Here is a 19,217-nt window from a genome sequence, read left to right as displayed (position 1 = left end):
TTGTTTTCATGAATTTACAAAAAATGTAACTGTTAAAATCAGAATTTAAGACAGCGTAAATGAAAACCTTGGTTCGAACTGAATTCTAGTAAAAATCAGCATAAATTAAAGACAGTGTAAATCAAAACCTGTAAAGGTGAAGTCGCGACTTTATCTTTAAATGCTCTCCTTAATTTATGCTGACTTGGAGACTTAGTCTGTATTTTTTCTATCGTAAGGACCAACGGCGCCCGTAATCAATTCTTACAGCGATATATAGTCTTTACTGTAAGCTGTATTAGAAAACGAGAATTTAGTTCAAACCAACTTAATGAGTTATGACCGAAGTGTAACTCATAGAGTAATTTCGGATAGGGTACACCGTCTGCTCGTCACGCTATCTTATTTTCGGCCGGATAGATTCGTGCAACTTCTTAGTCTAATACCGATCCTAATCTTACTCTTATACTATCTAGTCTCAGGTTGTTTAACTAGTCTCTGCTAGGCTCAATAGATCTAGGGTATACTGGTTTATTGCGGCTGCTGAAGTGCTCGGGAGAGTCCAACTAATTTCTAAGTTAAATTCAAATCTCTCTGGTGCTGAAATTACAAGTAACTTCAGCACTTACAAATAAGTGGGTTGTTAGTTAGATGGATCATGATTGGTTAATATTAAATACTTTACATTGGTAAAACATTTAATTTATCCAATCATAAAATATAGTTTAGATCAGGTTCCACCCATCCGGGTTTTACAGAGTTTTTTAGAACAGTTCTTCTGTAATTCAAGGATGGATGATGGACGTTGGTATTTGGCGAACATCATAATTTTCTTCCGCTTCTTCTTGTGACAACGACTGAGTCTTTGCAACAAAATCAATTCTGATTTCAGAATGGTTGGCTATGTCAGGTTTTTCTGTTCTTCGTGGAGAACTTCTTTTGTGTTTGATCTAGCTTGGTAATGGCGTGGAGATTGTGCGTGGAGGGGATGCCTGGTTACTCGGATCTGTACGTATACTTGAACATCGAGGTGGTCATTGGTCTAGTTCAATGAAGTCCTTTTCTGCGAAGTCAAGTCGTACTCTAAATCCTTTGAGTTGTGATTGTGAGCGGCATATCGATTGTAGTTGGTCATTCTCTCTCGAGTGTAGTGGGGTCGTTTTGTCTTTTGATGTTCGTCCTTGGTGTTGTATTCTGATCTATATATTGCATCATGTGATTTTACATTTTATAAAACTTTTATTAATTTAATATTTTTTAATTATGATTTTAGTTAGTTGTTTTCACAAAAGCTTTTTGTTTTAGTTCGGTTATTTTGAAGAGTTACTCACCCTTGAGTAGCTCTTATTAAAAATAAAGGTGTGGTCACAAAGCGTGGATGTAGCACGGTGGGTTAGGCCGGCTATAGAGCATGCTCAGGACGTCCTTTCCTGGTGGGTTAGGCCAGGTGTGGGAGTATGATTTCATGCGGTGTTTGTGAGGGGTCCTGTTATGTGACAACGTTTTATGTTGGGTTTGTTGTGGTCTTACTTATGTCTTGTTGGTTATGTACTTTTTCCAAAAAGCAAATTGTTTGTGGTATGGGTTTGTCTTTTGACTTTTTTGTGTTTTATTATTTCTTTCTAAGACTTTGTAATAGTCTTCAAAAGAATAAATTATCCAGTTTTAAACTGGGTTAATCCGGTTTGGGTACCGTTGGTTTCCTTTTCTTAGTCATGCTGTTATTCTATGATTTGTGGTATTTAGTAAGCTGCGTTGGTTAGTTTTGTTTAGTATATGATTCCTTTCCAACCGGGTTAAAGGAAAGTTTGAAACATGTTATTATATGTTAGAGTTGTTGAGTGTGAAAACTTGAAACTGGAATTCATTATTTTAAACAATTCTTCGTGGGCGAGCTGTGCGAGTGTGGATAGAATTTCTGTGCGAATAAATGAAAATATCAAAAGGTTAGTACTGCAATTGCATTTTATTAATTTACTGCATAGAATTTGGAAATTTACTGCTAGTTATGGGGGAATTTTAAGATACAAATTTTCATCATAATTAGATTTACTGCTTTGGGGGAAAATATTATAGATGAACTTACTGCATTGATATTAAATTTAGAAATTTATGAGTGTAAGAGATTAATAGAATTTTTAAAATTTGTTTGATGAAATTTGCGATTTTTATTTGTCTTTTGTGGTTTTTGTAGGTGATTGTCGGATGAAGGCTAAAAATCTAAAGAAAACATGGATAAAGAATGGTGAGTTTTTAATACTGTAATTAGTTAGTAATATTTACTTAATTCATACTTACCTGTTAGTCGTCGGGGAAATAACCGTGGGGGAAGATGTCGTGAATTAGTTCTGAAGTTGTTAGTAGTTTAGCTAGAATGCGGATGATATTTTTAGTCTGAAGCAGTGGCCAAAGCAATTGAAGTGCCTTAATAGTGGTTAGTTCTTCAGTGCCTACTGCAAACTCATAAGGTGTGTTTTGGATTAAGTTATATAATTTGTGGTTAAATTTAGTGTTGTGGATGAATTCTAAAATTGGGATTTCTATAGGTTGTAGGAACTCGTGCGGGATAAGGAAGGGTCGGGATTCTTCGGCGTTGAAGGTCTTGGTGATGGGGCAGAAAATGTACATTTGGGTTAAGGGGTCATAATTACGAAGAATACCATGAAGGTTAGTGTCTTTAATACAATATGTGAAATTTAGGAAATACGGTGAAGTGTATTTTGAATTGATGAATTGAAAACGATGGTGTGGTTGTCTAGAGGGTGTGTGGAGGTCAAAGTGATTTTGGATGAAACGATAGTAACTGTATGTATGTGTTTGTTTAGTGCGCAACATAATATCATGTGAGCAGTGCAAATCTCTTTCGTGTGGTGCAAGGAAGTGAAAGGTTAGTGAAAAGATTTGGAAGCGTTCTTTAAAACTTTCGTATGCTTGTGTGTTTGTTAGTGCTTCTGAAATGATGTGATCAAACTTTCGGTCGAAGATGTTTAGTGTAAATACATATGGTGTCTTGATGAAAAATTTCTCGGTGATTTGTGGATTAGCGAAGCGATCGTCGTCTAAGAATTGATCTTGGTTAGCTCTGATGATGTTGTGATCGTAGTATTCTAGTGTATATTCATTAGCTCTAGGTGCAGTGTGTATTTTTAGTGATTTTTTATATCCAACGTAAGTAAACTGTCTAGCGGTTAGCGGTGTAGTTAGTCGATATAGAATGTCTTTGTTTCGTTCTATGTCGATGGAAGTGTTGGATAAAGGTAAGCAAAGAGGGTTAGTGAAATGATAGTATGAGGTCCAAGAGAGAGTGGGCATTAAAACGTATTCATCTACAAAGTTGCGTGTTTCGTTAGTGTCGTGGGGGGTGTTTAAGGTGTATTGTGGAAATGAGGGTAAAGTGATAGCTAAAAATTCTTTAGTGTTAGTATGCTGGGGGTGGTTGATGTATTCACGGGCTGTTCCTGGTTTTGCTGGGAAAGGATGGTTGGGGAATTTTCTTTTAAAAGTGCGGTAAGCTCTATTAGTGTTTAGTGAAGATATAGTGGATGTGGATGATGGTGTTAGTGATTCAGTATAATTTGAAGAGGGTGTAGGGGGATTGGATGAATTTGTAGTGGAGGAGATTTGGTTTATGGTCGGGGTGTTAAGGTGGTAGGGTTGTTGTTGGAGGGTAATAAAATTATCTAGTTCTGGGGAGATTCGGGGGGTGTTTGGAGAATGAGATGATTGGTCAGAATGGTATGAGGAGTAGGTTGGGGTAACATGGGAAGCATAAGAGGGTGTCGGAGTGATTGGGTCAGGGTTGTTTGATAATATGGGTTGAAAAGGAGGTTGAGAAAAATTAGAAGGGTTATGAAAATTATTGGATGGGGATGGTTCTGAGTCGGCAAATTCATCGGGGGTTTCAATGTTTGGATTATTTAGCTGTGAGATGGAGTATAAAACTGAAATATGTGAGTTAGTGTCGGAATTCATGTCTGATGTTACATTGCTAGATGGAAAATCGGGTGGCGGAAAAGCAAAAAGTGGTATGATTGGGATTGAAGAGGTAAGATTGGTTGGATGGGAATTTGATCGGTGTAGTGATCCAAGTTGGCGGCTCATCGTGGGCTAAAAAAATTATTATTTTGAGACTGAAAAGCGGTGGTATGGGGCTGTTCGATAATTTGTTCATAAGTATTATCATCATGTGATTGATGTGTTATTATATGTTGGACGGGACTTTGCGATGTATTGAGTCGAAAATTTGGATTATGTGTGATTGCTAAATTTCGAAAATTTCGTGGGACTAGGGATAGTGGATGGTTATTTGGTAGGGGTGGTAATTGTGGTGCCGTTGGCGTTATGTCTACATTGTTATGTTCTTCGTCGTATGTATTTTGTCGTGTTGTTATTTTTGTGTTATATTCTTTTATTTGTGCGTCTAAAAGAATTTTGTTTATAGATGTAGAAAAGATTCCAAAAAATCCTGCAAAGAGTATGCGTGCTACGCTTGCTTGTCTGTTTACTTGTGTTTGTATAGCACATGTGTTGTAGATTCCTTTTAAAAGTGAGAAAAGAAATCCAATAAAGTTAAACATTGCGTATAAAATAGTCAATTTTTCTAAGATGTAGTAGGGCCATCCTAGAAAATCTAGGATCTCATTTTTGAGTGTAACAAAGCTAAAAATGTTAATTGGTGATATATCTTGGGGACGGTATTTTTCGCCGTTTAGATATATATAATCTTTAATGTCTTTAAAATATCCGCTATAGTCTTGTGTGTAGATATCGGCAAATCCTGCGGTTTCTGCAAGTTTGCGTAAGTTTTGGTCTATTGATTGTCTTTGTATAGTGTCCATTTGTGTTAATAATTCTTGGAATTGTTGTGTTCTAATGTGATGTTGAATATCTGATTTTGAATAGATTCCTATTGATTGTAAGTCTATATTTGGGTTTCGAGCGATAGCGCGAATGCTTTCTGGTGAAAATTTTTTGAGTGATTCCATTAATGTGGGATATGGAGTGAGAAGATAATATTTATTTTCATCAGGGTTTAGTTGTACTACATTGTGGCTATTTTCTGATCCACATGGGACTGCGGTATCCCAGAAATAGGTTCTTCGTGAAAGTGTATCCACGAAATGTACTTTATTCTTATAAAAGATAGGGATTCTTTTATAACATCGTTTATCTTCAAAAACGTATAGTGGTGATACTTTTTTGGTACAAGTATAAAACCATAAGATGTTTCCTTCATAGTCTAAAAAATTTGATCTATTTCCTGATAATAAGTATCCTGCGTAGGGTATTTTTAATACTGCTAGTGCAAGTGATTGTAATATTTGTGTTCGTTCTAATTCGCATAGTTGGTGTAGTGTTTCTAATTCGGAGAGTGACATTTCTTGAAAAATGCGGCTAATTGTATAGTCTAGTTTCATATCCAAATGAATATCATAGTGGATATTACCGAAATATGTAGTATTCATTAGTGATAATTCTTGTAAGCGTGTGCTTCTGGTGTCATAAGGTTTTAGATGTCCACCAGGTTGTCCGTTGCTTTTTTCAAAATTAACTGGTATATAGGATGTTCCTTCGTTTAGAGGATGACCTGTGGCATATGGGTCGATTTTTACTTTTCCAGTGGTCATGTCGAATCCTTTTTCGTATTCAACTAATATTTCAAAGTATTGTGTTCTGTGAAGTGGATTCCTGTATTTACATGCAAGTTCTGTTTCTTGATATATTTGAAAACGTGTCAATTTATTTTCTATATTGTCTATGTTTCTAAAATCGGAACTTAGTTTGCGTGATGGATGGACTTGTTCATATGGAATTGATTGTATAAAATATTTTTCGTGAAATTTTATCATACGAGCGTGTATTTTTGCTACTTGAAATGTTGTACATGTATCTTCGGGGAACCAAACAATTGTTGCTTGTGTTCTTGTTGTAGGGTCGCAATATCCTTGATCATTTTTACAAGGTAGTCGGATTCCTTGATAGATCATTGTATTATCAGATAAATCTCGTGTGAGTTGTATTTTTTCGAGTTGTATTTTCCAATCGAAAAACATTATTTCTTGGTATCCTTTATTTTTCGTGTCTGCTTTGCAGTTTGATGGGTTATTTATACCAATGTGTGGTATCCAATGTTTATCATGTAGGTCATAGGTTAATCGTCCGTGTGCGCCGTTATACGGGTATTTTTCGTCTAGTTTTATATGTCCTTGGTGTCTTTCAAGTTGTGATTGGTGTACAGAGTCTGGGAAAACTTGAAAATTAACTAACTTTCTAGCGGAGTTTTTATTTTGTGTGATGTTTAGTCTAAGTAATTCATTTTTACAATCGTCGGGATTGAGATGTAAAAGACGTTCTATATTACTTTGATAGAATGATTCATGGTCAAGTCGGTTTTTGTTTCCGTTCGAGACTTGTGAACAATGTACTTTCTTTTCGGAAAATGTCGCTGTGAATTTATAACCTGTAACTGTTGTTGCTCGGGCTTTGGAATAGAGTGTTGCTATTATATCTGTGGTTTCTATAGCTTGTGGTTCTGTTTCACATTGTGATACTTGATTTATTGCATATTTGTGTAGTGTTTTTTGTTCATTTTCTTCGCAATCGTAATGTGTTACTAATAAATCTTGTGGTCCTGTACGAGGGGAAGGGTTTATGTTTTGGTTTGAGGTTACTAGAAAAAGGAGTTGGAGAAAAATTAATAATTTTAGAATATACATGTGTATGATAATCCTGAGTATGGGTTATAAAATGTAATGTAACCAATTGTGTTTTTGGTGTATCTGTCGTATTTATATATTACTTCAGTAGTTATAAACGGTGGTGGTAGTGATTGAGCTGTGATGTTAGGTGGATTTAATGGGTAGGGATGTTGGGTAATGTTATTTAACTTAACTGTGATTTCAAACTTTAATTGTAAACTGTTTTGTTGGAGTATTTGAATATTGTGATCACGGATATCGTTGTGAATATCTTGGCGATATTGTAATCTATTAAGTGCCCAGTTATGAAGGCGGTTACTTTCTTGATGTTGTCCAAATAATGGTGGAGGTGCTGTGAATGTATTCCAATCTAGTCTTAAAGGAATATTTATTGATGATTGTTCTCGATATCTGGCGTCGAGATTATTTGGAAAATTTAAGTTAAAGGGTAGTGGTGAAAATTGGCTTATTGATGGTGTTGATGGTAGTGATAATGTTTCTGGTAGTGATGAGGATGTTGTTGTATCCGTAGAAATATCTATGGGGTCATTAACTAAATTTGGTTCACCTTGTGTGAATGAATGTGTAGTCCAATATGGCAGTCGTGATGTTAGGTTTGGGGGGTTAAAAGGATTTTCTCGTGCTTGTTCAGATGTTGGTGTTGAACCTAAGTAGTCTGAAGGTAGACTTGAAGTGCTTCGTTGTGAAAAAAGTGTAGGAGTTTCTGGTGTGATACCAGTGGTGTTTTCTGGAGTGGTTTGTGATGGGGATTGAGGTATATCAAAATGAACTCGGGGAGTTTGAAAATTTCTATTTCGTCGAGGATGTATAATTTGTCTATTTATTTCTGTTGTGTTTTGGTTTTGACTAAGGTTTCGTATTCTACTTAGTTCTTGTGGTAGTGTTGGGTAAAGGTTGTATGTTGGTTCACTTAGGGATGCTTGTCGTTGAACTGGTTCTAGTGGTTCAGATAAACGAGCGTGCCGTTCTTCAAAAGTGTATGGATTGTCTTGAAAAGAAATTCGTGTAGATGTTTGAGGATTTTGAGTAGTTGAAGGTGGTGTTTGGTTATCTTGGGATGATGTCGGTGAAGACTGATTCTGTGACTGTTGGGTAGCAATTTTTGATGGATTTTTGAATTGTTACTTTAGTGGGAAGGTTTATGTTTATTATAATATTCTTCCAAAAAAATAATTAGAAAAATTGTTGCTAGGGCAAATGTGATGATTGCTTTCTTTATACATTTACATATTGTCAAAATGAGGGATGATAAAAATGTTATGAAAATTACAAACAATAAAAAAATATCAGTTCTACTGAAAATTGTTCGTATCATTTAGACAAGTTGTTAAAATCGTACCTGTGGATATATTCAAGGGTTTTGGAAAGTTGGAGGAATAGTTCGAGTATAGTGTAGAAAATTAAAAAAATGTTACAAAAAATGATTAGGATTATTAGAAAAGATTCAAGTATATCAAAAAGAAATATTATAAAGGCTTCAAGTATTGAAAAAAAATGTTTAAAATTTATAAGTATTTGAGCAACTGTTTGAGAGAAGAGCATTTAAGAAATGATCTCTTGGTCGAATATTTTTTGCTGTTTGAGGCGATTTTCTAGTGTGGTCGAATTATTTATTAGTTTTTTGACAAGTGGGTTGAGTTTTGTAAAAAATTGTTGGGGGCAATTTTCATGGTGACTGGGAGGTCGTCTTTTTCTTTATTTTTGTTTGTCAAATGATCCGGGGTATGGTGAGATTTTTATACTTTAGGCTAATTAAAATCTTCATTTTGTTACTTTAGGCTAATTTATCAAATTTGTTTTGGGGGTATTCGTGGTCTGAGTTGGGGAAATATTGTTGATCTTTGGGTTATTAGATAAGGGAGGGGTACGGTATTATGGTGATATTTATTTTAGCTGTCAAGTTGGAGTGGTTTGCTTATTTTTGACCTGGAGGTTGTAAAGCTATAGTTAGAGATGTGCCTGGAGTTCTAGATTATTCGTCTAATTGATCTTAGTTTGAGTTAGAGAAAGTGGCGGATTGGATGAATCCTATTGGTCTATTTTGAACTAGAATTATTGCGTACTTGTGAGCATGTTATTTTGAAAACTTGAAATGAAAAATGTTACGGAGGTTTCAAGATTGTAAAGTATAAAATCTTAAAATTACTTTTTAAATTCTACTTTCTTTAATATTTTAGATTGGGGGATGAACATTTTGTAGTTTTTACGTGGTTGATTTCGGAGTCTTGTTGTTTTTCTATGTTCTGATTTGCCTATTTCTTCTTGGGGTATTATTTGTTCTGTCATTTTTCTATTTTTTCTTTGTTTTGGAGATTCTTTATGGTTTTGCGTATTGTTTTTGGTGGTGGTTGGTTTTGTGTTTTGATTTTCGGTGGGGTTATCATTTTGTTCTGTTTTTTTTCAGATGTGGTTCATTTTGAATGATTTTTAATCCTGTGAAAGAATATAATTGAGTTAATTCGCGGAGTGCGTATTCTTTCGGGTAATAAGGTAATAGGTTGTTTCGATGTTGAACGATTTCTTTTTTGTTTGAGTCGGTAATTTTATATGTGACATCAGTGGGTTTTGCAATTATTTGGTAGGGTCCTTTTCGGAGGGGTTGTAATTTTTTAGAAATTCCTTTTTGAGTATTAAAATTAGGTATTAAAACGAATGTTCCAATTTTTAAATCGGAAGCTGGTGTAAAACGTGAATTGATTTGGTCATTTATGTTTTGTCTTTGTAATAACTTTTTCGTTATTTTTTGGTAAATTTCATTGTGTTTCTTATCTCTATTTAAAATCCATTCGGTGTGTGTACCGGAGGCTAATTTAAGAATTTGTGGGTGATGAAAATGATCTTCATCGTGCGTATGTAATGGGAGGTTATAACAAATTGAGTCTTTATTTGGTTGACAATAACCTTGTGCGTTTTTATGAGAATTTGCTGTAAACATTATTGGTTTGCGTGGCTTTTGGTTAAAAACCATTTCGTATGGTGACATTCCTAAAGTTGTCGTAATTTGTGAATTATACGCTAAGGGAAATAATTTTACATCTGCTGACCATTCGGTATATTTTGTATCATTTCCGTTGATGATACATCTAAGATATTCTTGTAATGAACGGTTCATACCTTCGACTAAGCCGTTTGTCCAAGGTGCATGAGATGTACGTGGTTTGTGTTTAATGTTGTATAAATGACATAGTGTTATTATTTCATTATTTATGAATTCTGTACCATTGTCTGTGACTAAAATTTCTGGTAGTCCGAATTTTGCTATCCAGTGTTCATAGAGTGTTGTGTAAGCGTAATAAGCGTTACAATGTGGTACTGGGTTAAGTGCTACATAATGTGTAAATGCGTCAACAATTACCATAATGTAGGAGTTTCCTTCTGATGAGGGTGAAATTGGTCCTTTAGTATCAAATGAGATACGATGATTAAAGTACAAACTTTGTCCTTTAAAATCTTGTTTTTGTGCTATTTGTTTTTGATTTGGGTAAGGTTTATTTAGTTGACATACTATACAGTCATTGCATAGTACTTTTATCCAAATTGGTGCATTTGGGAAGTAAAAATTTTGTATAAAGTTTGAATATGTTTTTTCTGATCCAGAGTGTCCTTTAATATTTTGTGTATGTGAAATATTAAAAGCTATAAGAATCATACTTATAGGGAGACAGGGGACTGTGGATTCGTTTAAGTTGTATTCTAAAAGGTCTGTAGTTTCATTGATTGTTGTGTAATTAAATTTGCGAAAGTATCGGAGGAGTGTTTTGTTTCCTAGAATGGTTGAATCTGCTTTGATAGGTTTAGTTTTATATTTGTGCCATGATTTCAGTTGTCTAATTATCGGGTCAAGATTTTGATATTGTTTTAGTGTTGAAGGTGTAATCGTATCTGTTGGGGGGAGAAAAATGTTTTCAATTTCGAATTTAGATAAGGGTATTGTATCAAGTGGGTCGTGAAGGTCAAAAACTTGATTTATTGTGTATTTTGAATCATTTGTTTGTGATCCTGATAAATTTATTTTATCAGTTAAATCTTCTTTTTCAATTAGTGGAAAATGGTCTTTTTTAGGCGGGTGTTGTTTTGTTCGTTTTTGTTGGGTGTTATTTTTGATCCATTGAGAATATGGGATTGGTTTGAAAGTTGATGTTCCAAGTAGATCAACTTCATAATGATTATTTTGACAATCTAAATAAAGTGGGAAATGTTGTAAATTATTTATTTGTGATTGTTCAATATCAGTTTTTACTGCATATTTGCATTCCAATCGGGGTGATGTTTCGTTTTCTGCAAGGTAGAATTTTATGTTTTTGGGTATTTCAACTGTTGTTTTTCGTGTAAGTAATTCAGGTGGTGTATTTCGACTTAAGGTGTCTGGTAATGCAAGATTTTTTCCTGCAGTCCAAACTATATGTAAGTTTGGAAATTTCATTAGAATTAGTTGAAATCTGTAAACTCGGTGGTTTGGGTTAGATTTCTGTGTGAAAAGAAAAATGATTGGTTTGTGGTCTGTGAATAAAACTGTGGGATGTTTTGATCCAAGTATCAGAAATTCATATTCTGTCAGTGTATATATTATGGCTGTACATTCTCTCATTAGAGTTGAGAGTCGTAGCTCTGCTTGAGTGAATAATCGAGAATTTGCTGATATGAGGTTCATTTTATTTGTACCATTATGTGATTGTAATAGTGCTGCACCGATGCCAAAGTTCGAAGCATCGCACATTGCATAGAATGGTTGATTTGAATCTGGAATTGTGTTTGAAATTTGTTCAGTTAAAAGTTTCTTTATTTCTTCAAATCGTGTTTGATGTTCTGTATTCCATTCAAAATTATTTTGTTGTCTAAGGATGTTGTAAAATGGTCGTAGATATAATTGCATTTTATAAACATATTTACTTAAAAAGTTTAACATTCCAAGGAATTCTTGGATTTTCTTTTTATTTGTTGGTGGTTGAAGTTTTTGAATAGCGTCAATGCGTGATTTCAGTGGAGTGATTGTTTTTCTTTCTATGTTATGTCCTAAGAATTTAACTCTTGTTAAAAAGAAGTGTGATTTATCGGGGGCGGCCTTCAGATTTTCGTTCTGAAGTATTTGGTGATATTTTTCTAAAACTTTGAACATTTCGTCTTTTGTTTGTGATTGCATAAAAACATCGTCTAAATAGGTGATTGCGTTTTTCTTGAGTATTAGTGGTCTAAAAATTTTGCTCATAAAAGCTGAAAATGCTGCTGGTCCTATGGATATTCCATAGAATAAGCGGTTAAATTCGTATTGTTGGTTTCCGATAACAAATTGTGTTAAACGTCGTGATTGTTCATCTAGTGGCATTTGATTGTATGCACTATTCATATCGGCGGTTGTAAAGTATTTGCCGTTTATTTTTGTTAAAATAACTTGTATTGGTTCGATGGGCCAATTGCATTTTGATTCATCTATGAGTGAATTAAGGTATCTAGCGTCGAGAACGATTTTTAATGATTCTCCTTTAGCTAGAATGATAACAGGGTTGATGAATGTGTTGCCTTTTGGTTGTTCTTCTTTATTAACTGGTGATATAATATTGTACTGTTCTAAAATATCGAGTAATCTGTTTACTTTATCATGTAAGTGAATTGGTACTTTACTTGCTCTCTGTTTTTTGAAAACTGCGTCTGGTTTTAATGGGAGATGTAGTGATGAACTGATTTTGCCAACATCGAATTTTGATGTTGCATAGACTGATGAATATTTAATTAGCTGTTTGGCTAACTTTTCGAATTCGTCTTGTGTTATTTGTGAATGTTGGAAATTAAACATTGTTAAAAATTTCTGTTGGTCTTCTGTGTAGTTACTTATGTTGAATGTAGGTTTGAAATATGGAGTTTTTGTGAAATAATCCGTATTTCTGTTTTCGTTACTTATTATATTATTTATAGATAATTCTTCATTAAGAATTGTAGATTGGCAAATATCTAGTAATTGGAGTATATTATTTACGCGATAGGCTTTTTCGTGTATTGGTGATATTGTAGCGTTAGTTTCACAATATCCTAAAAGTCCTAAAGGTAATGTTACTTGGTAAGGTGTGTTGTTATAAACGTGTAAGGAAATAATATCTGAATTCGAATTTTTCAAATATTTTATTGAAGAGATTGTGATTTTGAAAAATTTATGAATAGGTTTGAATTCAAAATCTGACATATAAAATTTTTGTTTGTTTTGTTCTTTATCATATTGGTGAACTTGTTTGATTGAAAAATTATAGATGTTTCCTGATAGTGGTTTCAGGTGTTTCCTTTGTTGGTTATATATTGGATAAAATTTTGAAAAGAATGGTGGTTGTTTGTTTAATCTTTGAAAAAATGTTAGGGATGTTTCTTTTGTTTTTGTATATTTATCTTTGATTAATATTTTACTGTTTAGGATGTTAATTGTTGGTATATACTTCGAAATAAATGGTATTCCAATGATATTATATTTAATATCAGTGATATGGAATATTTGTTTAAATGGCTTGTTTAGAATTTTACTTTGTTCCATTGTTCTGGTGGGGAGGAGAAATAATTGGATTTTTCCGTAGTTTATCAATGTTGATCCTTGTGCTGTTGCTAGCTTACTGGAGGTTTCAAGAGGTGTTAGCTTTGGATGTAAAGTTTTTATTTCATTCCATGTGGGAATGTTTATTATGTTTGATTCTGCTCCTGAATCAATTAAAAAATCTATTTCAAGGTCTGGTGGTTGAAATTCTTTATTTCTTGGGCTTTCTAAGAGAAATGGTATTGTCCAAATTTTTTCTTTGGGTTGTTCTTTTTGTATATTTTGGTAGATGTGGTGTGTATTCAAGCATTTTGTTTTGACATTTTGATTGGGTTGTTCTGTAGTATTTTTTGCATTTGTTTCTTGCGTTGTTGGTGTGGAATTTATGGGTGTAGTGTAATAATTTTGAAGAAATTCTGATTGATTTTCATATATATGTGATGGAAAGGGTTGTTCATATATGACAGATTCATAGTCATTTTCGACTTTTATCATATTGATAGAAAGAGTGTTTTCAGTATCACTTTCTGAATCTGATGATGTACAATTTATTTGATTGAGTTGTAACGTATCAGTTACTGTGTCATCAATACCTGGAGGGTCTGATGTTGTTTCTGGGTTAGATTGTACTTGATTGATTTGTCTTTGATGTTTAGGTGTACTGCTTCTATGACGATTATTAGAGTTATTATAGTGATTATTATTCCGGTGTGGTGATTGGGAATAATTTCTATAACGATTATTATAACTTGGGTGTCGATTTTGTGAATTATTTCGCGATCTGTTTTGGTAATTATTGTTTGGTCTGTTATAGTTCGATCTATTATATGAGTTATTCCTTGATCGATTGTTCGGATAATTTTGATTTCGGTTGTTTGAATAACTTCTATTTCGATTATAGGAGTAGTTTCTATTCCTATTGTATGATGAATTTCGTGATTGGTTGTTTGGATAATAGTTATTTCTTGATTGGGAATTAGATCTAGAAACAAATCGTTGTGTATTTGAATTTGATCTGGAGTAGTTATTTCGACTATTTGGTCTATTGTAGTGATTTTGTGATGAATTATACGTGTTTCTTCGTTCTGGTGATCTTCCTCTATAACTTGAGTTATATGGGGATTGATTTCTTGTATAATTTGTATTGTTCGGAAGTGGTTTTCCTGAACTGTTGTTGCTGTGAACTGTTTTGTTCGGTAGATTTTGATCTTTTTTCATGTATTGATAAAATGATTTATTTGGTTCTTTGTATTTTTGAGGTTTATTTTGACTATCTTGCTGTTTTTGTCTACATTCGGAAATACTATGTCCGTATCGTCGGCAATAATTACACCATTTTTTGAAAGATGGTTTGCCTTTAAAGTTCGGGTTCTTTTCGTAAATATTGAGTATTTCAGTGATTTTTTCAACGAGGTCTGTTTCTGATTCCTGTATATTATTAATATTAGTGGGAGTCGTTTCAATTCTGTTAACGTATTGTAATTTCAGATTTTCCGTTTCTTCTAGTTTCATCGTGATTTCTGCTTGTTCTAGTTTGTCTACTAGTTTTCGAAAATCTAAATCGGGTTCTCGAATTGAAGAAGGATGAGATGCTCTCTTTTTTATTGCTATTTTCCTTAATTGTGGTGTTAAGGTCATCATTAAGATTTCTGTCATCTTTGTGTTTTTATAGTCATGTGTATTTAATGAATATGCTTTTCGAACTAGTGTTTCGATTCGTACTGCTATTTGCTTGATGGTTTCGTTTGGTAATCTGCGAATTTCATTACATAAAACTCTTTGTTGTTGTTTGTTTCTTTCGGAGTCAAACATTTTTGAAAATTCTTGTGTAAATCTTTTCCAGTTTGATTTTATTTCTAGAGGTAGTACTGAAAACCATTTTTGGGCTGCGCCATCTAAGGTTGTTTGTATTAACGCTGTGCGTCGATGTATCCAGTTTTGATGTAGTGGCGTATTAATTGGTTCAGGTCCTATATTTAAAATCAGGTTTGCTGTTACTGCATTTAAATAATCTTCTACAGAGTATTCAGGGTCTGTTCCTGTGAAAACCATTAAAGGTTTGTTTGATGTTATTGATGATCCACCCATAAGGTATGGATTCATTGTCATTTGTAATGATTCTGCTGCATTTGGCATTTGAGAAAAATTTGAAAGTTGGTTTCTTGTTATTTCATGTTGTTGGAGATAATATGGGAGTGGTATTTCATTTTGCATTTGTGATGCTTGATACGAGTGTGCAGTCATTGGATTTTGTTGTTGAATTGGTTGAAAAGATTGTGTATTAATTAAATTTTGTTGTTGAATTGGTTGTTGATGTTGTGCATCTATTGATTGTGGAGAAAAATTTCTATGATTTGTACGTGTTCTCTGTATTCCTTGTCTACGATATTCTTGAGTATTTGGTGCAAATATATCTGGTTGTAAGAAATCGTCATCTGAGGATAAATAATCCATTTGATAAGATGTTTGTTTTTTATTTTTATTCTGTTGAAAAAATGGGTAATTTTCACTGCGATCCTGTGGAGGATTTGGTTGAAAATTTTTGGAATTATATTGGGCCGTTGGGTTATCCCAGTTTCGAGGTTTTGTATATTGATTAAAATTCCTTTGTGGTTGATAATTTGTTTTTGATGGATGTGTATAATTATAATTATGGTCTGCAAAGTTGTTTTTAGTGAATGTTTTGCGTGTTTTTGATGGTATTGTCATGGGTCTGTATGTTTGGTAATCCATATGTGAATATTTAGGGGCAACCGAAGGTTTAACGGTTGATTGTAAGGTTACCTGTGTTTGTGAAGGGTTTGTATTTCTTGGTGTTGTTAAATTTGGGCGTATTGGTGAAATACTTTGTTGTGTAGTTGTTGTGTGTACAATTTCTTCATTTATGAAGTGTGATGGTGTCTGGATATCTTGTTGAGTAAGATTCCTAGTTCCATTGAGGTTTTCGTTGTGTATGACTGTCGAGTTTAAACTATTATTTTGTGTATCGGGTAAAAATGTATTATAGTTTAATGGTGTTGCATCAATTGTTAATGGTATTACTCTTACATAATCTCTTATGTAAGATATTGTACCTATTGCTTGACTTGAGATTGATTGTGGAAAGCTTATAAATGCGGGATGAGACCATTCGGGGTCCCAAACATAATCTGATTGTTCTGTGATAGCGGTATCATCGTTCGAATTTTGGGGTCTAAAATTTTTTCTTGCTTGTGCAATTAAATCAATATTGTGTGTGAAATAATCTATTATGAACCATGCTAAAATTTTTTGTAAATCGTGTTTGGTATGTTGTGAAACGTCATCTTTCGTGAAATTTTCTTTAATGATGTTTAAATAACTAGAGAGTAGTGTAATTTCATGTCGTACTTTCAAATGTTTAGATGTTTCTGTCGGTGAGACATTTGTTAGTGGGATTTCGTTTTCTAATATCGAAATATAACTATATATTATTGCGAAAACTTCATTGGTGAATATGGAGTTTGCTCTTTGTGAGTTATGATATTGGATGCTTTTTATATATTCTGAAAAAACTTTTGAAAATTCTAAATCAAGGTCGTCTGTTTGAATAGTATATGTTCTATTATTATGGTTTGGGGAAGTGAATTCTATAGAGTAGATTCCATACTGTTGTGTTATGTTGCATATATCTTTTAGATAGTGATCTATGATTTGTCTTTTGATTTTTACATCGGGGAACTCTGTTTTACATGGACTGATTCCGGGTTCAAATAAATTTACGAGTAAATTTTGACAAAATATGTGTTGTCCTCTATCAGTATCTGCATCTACTATAAAAGGAAAGATTTCATCATCATCTGGAGTTTCTTCACCTGGGGTGTGCGTTGAACTCATTTTTTCGTTCGATTACTGTTAATATGTAATTATTAATGTGTCGAATTGGTTGATTCCAATTGTATAAATGTACTGGTTTGTGTTTGTACTGCTTTTTTATTCTTCTTTTTCCTCTTTGTGATGAATTTGAAGTTGTTTCTGAGTCAGAAAAATATAATTGATCGTGTTGTGGGTAATTTTTATCTATTGATTCTTTTAGTTTGTAAAGTTCGTCTAAACTGTTGGTTTCTGATTCTGAAAATGCGTTTCGATTTTTTGAAAATCTTTTTCGTGTTATTTGTCTTTGTTTAGTTATTATTTTTCTTTTTAGTGTTTGTCGTTTTGTTCGAATGTATCCAACTGTTTGTGTATGAGGTGTGATTACAAGGTCGTATTTTTTGTTATCTATTTCACAATTGTGTAAAACGATTGTTTGTTTATTTCCTAGGTTTTTAAATGACATAAGGTTTAGAATGACGGATGCAAAGGTTGTTAAATGATTTCTATTTTCCTAAACTGTTAGTTCTTACGATTTTTTGGTTAGCTTAACCTGGGTCTATTTGTTCAGGGTTGGAGAGAAAAGTATATCGATTCCGAAGAATGATTTTTACTTTCTCGTGACTAGTATAAGCTAAGGTGTTAACTTACTTAATCTTACTTAGGGGTAGTGATTGTGTTCAAGGGTTGGAGAATAGTAAATCGATCCACAAGGTTCAGGTATAATTAGAACGCGAGTAGTTCGTTAGATACTATTTTAAACTTACGAAGTCTAAGATTTATCCTGGGTCTGGTAAGAGGGGGGGTCAAGTGAAGGATGAATAACCGAAGTTCTTCACTGTTTATCCTAATTTGAATGATTAGTTTTGTTTTAAAAATTTCTATTAGTCTTGGGTCTTTAGAAAGGGTTGGGTAGTGAATCGACGTTTGAGGTCGTTAGACACTAATTAAGTGGGTGGGGGAGAACAAAGTTGTTTTGTTTGATCCAAGGATAAGCCTTGATGATCAAATTTAAAATTTAATTAAGTAGAAAATGATTTAAGATCCAAGGATAAGCCTTGATGATCTGGTTTTAAAATTAAGTGAATTTAAGTTTTAATAAAGTTTTAAATGTGTGTAAAGGAAAAATTTAGTGTTTTATGATGTTAGTGAGTTGATGATTGCTGTTATGTTTTAGATGATGAAGCTGGAACAACAGGATGATTTATGATTACTAACCATTTATTGTCATGCTACTAATTTTTATTTTTGTTTTCCAATAAATATTTTTCAAACATGTTTTGTATAATACTGCAGAGTTTTAGGAAAACGATCTTAGATCTTTTTATCAATCGTTATTGTATAATATTAATTTTGTTTAGCGCCTGAAATGATTTTGAAGAGTAACTTCAAGGTTTATGTTTGCAAATGGAAATCTAAATTCATTGCAAGTAGTATTCGAAATATAAAAGTTTGTTCTGGCTTTTGCCGAACTATCATATAACTATACGGCAAGTTTCTACTTTGTCGTATGTCGTCTTTGGTTCGAGGTCTCCTTCCAATTCCGGGTAGTTCTATTATGGTTCGGAATATTGGCTCTGATCTATTGAGTCGGAGAGACATTTCAATTAAATTATTGTCGTATAACATTTTGTAAATGTTTTTGTCTAATTTCTAATCTATTTTTGGTTAATTCTAATCTAGTAAGGTCTTGTTCGAGACTTATGGTCGCACCAGATGAGTTATGACCGAAGTGTAACTCATAGAGTAATTTCGGATAGGGTACACCGTCTGCTCGTCACGCTATCTTATTTTCGGCCGGATAGATTCGTGCAACTTCTTAGTCTAATACCGATCCTAATCTTACTCTTATACTATCTAGTCTCAGGTTGTTTAACTAGTCTCTGCTAGGCTCAATAGATCTAGGGTATACTGGTTTATTGCGGCTGCTGAAGTGCTCGGGAGAGTCCAACTAATTTCTAAGTTAAATTCAAATCTCTCTGGTGCTGAAATTACAAGTAACTTCAGCACTTACAAATAAGTGGGTTGTTAGTTAGATGGATCATGATTGGTTAATATTAAATACTTTACATTGGTAAAACATTTAATTTATCCAATCATAAAATATAGTTTAGATCAGGTTCCATTAAGCCAAACTTAAAAAAAATATAATCCAATTAAATATGTTTATCAATTCT

The 19,217-nt window shown here is 33.3% G+C and overlaps 1 protein-coding gene across 1 annotated transcript in view; it reads left to right on the top strand.

Moving 5' to 3' along the window:
- Positions 1 to 19,217, top strand: part of LOC134851164 (neuropeptide receptor 15-like) — an 80,685-nt gene that overhangs the window by 59,893 nt on the left and 1,575 nt on the right. The gene's annotated exons all lie outside the window — the stretch shown is intronic.

The sequence above is a fragment of the Symsagittifera roscoffensis genome, chromosome 7, assembly GCF_963678635.1.
Source record: "Symsagittifera roscoffensis chromosome 7, txSymRosc1.1, whole genome shotgun sequence".
In the NCBI taxonomy this organism is placed as follows: domain Eukaryota; kingdom Metazoa; phylum Xenacoelomorpha; order Acoela; family Convolutidae; genus Symsagittifera; species Symsagittifera roscoffensis.
This window is presented reverse-complemented; position numbering and strand designations above follow the sequence as displayed.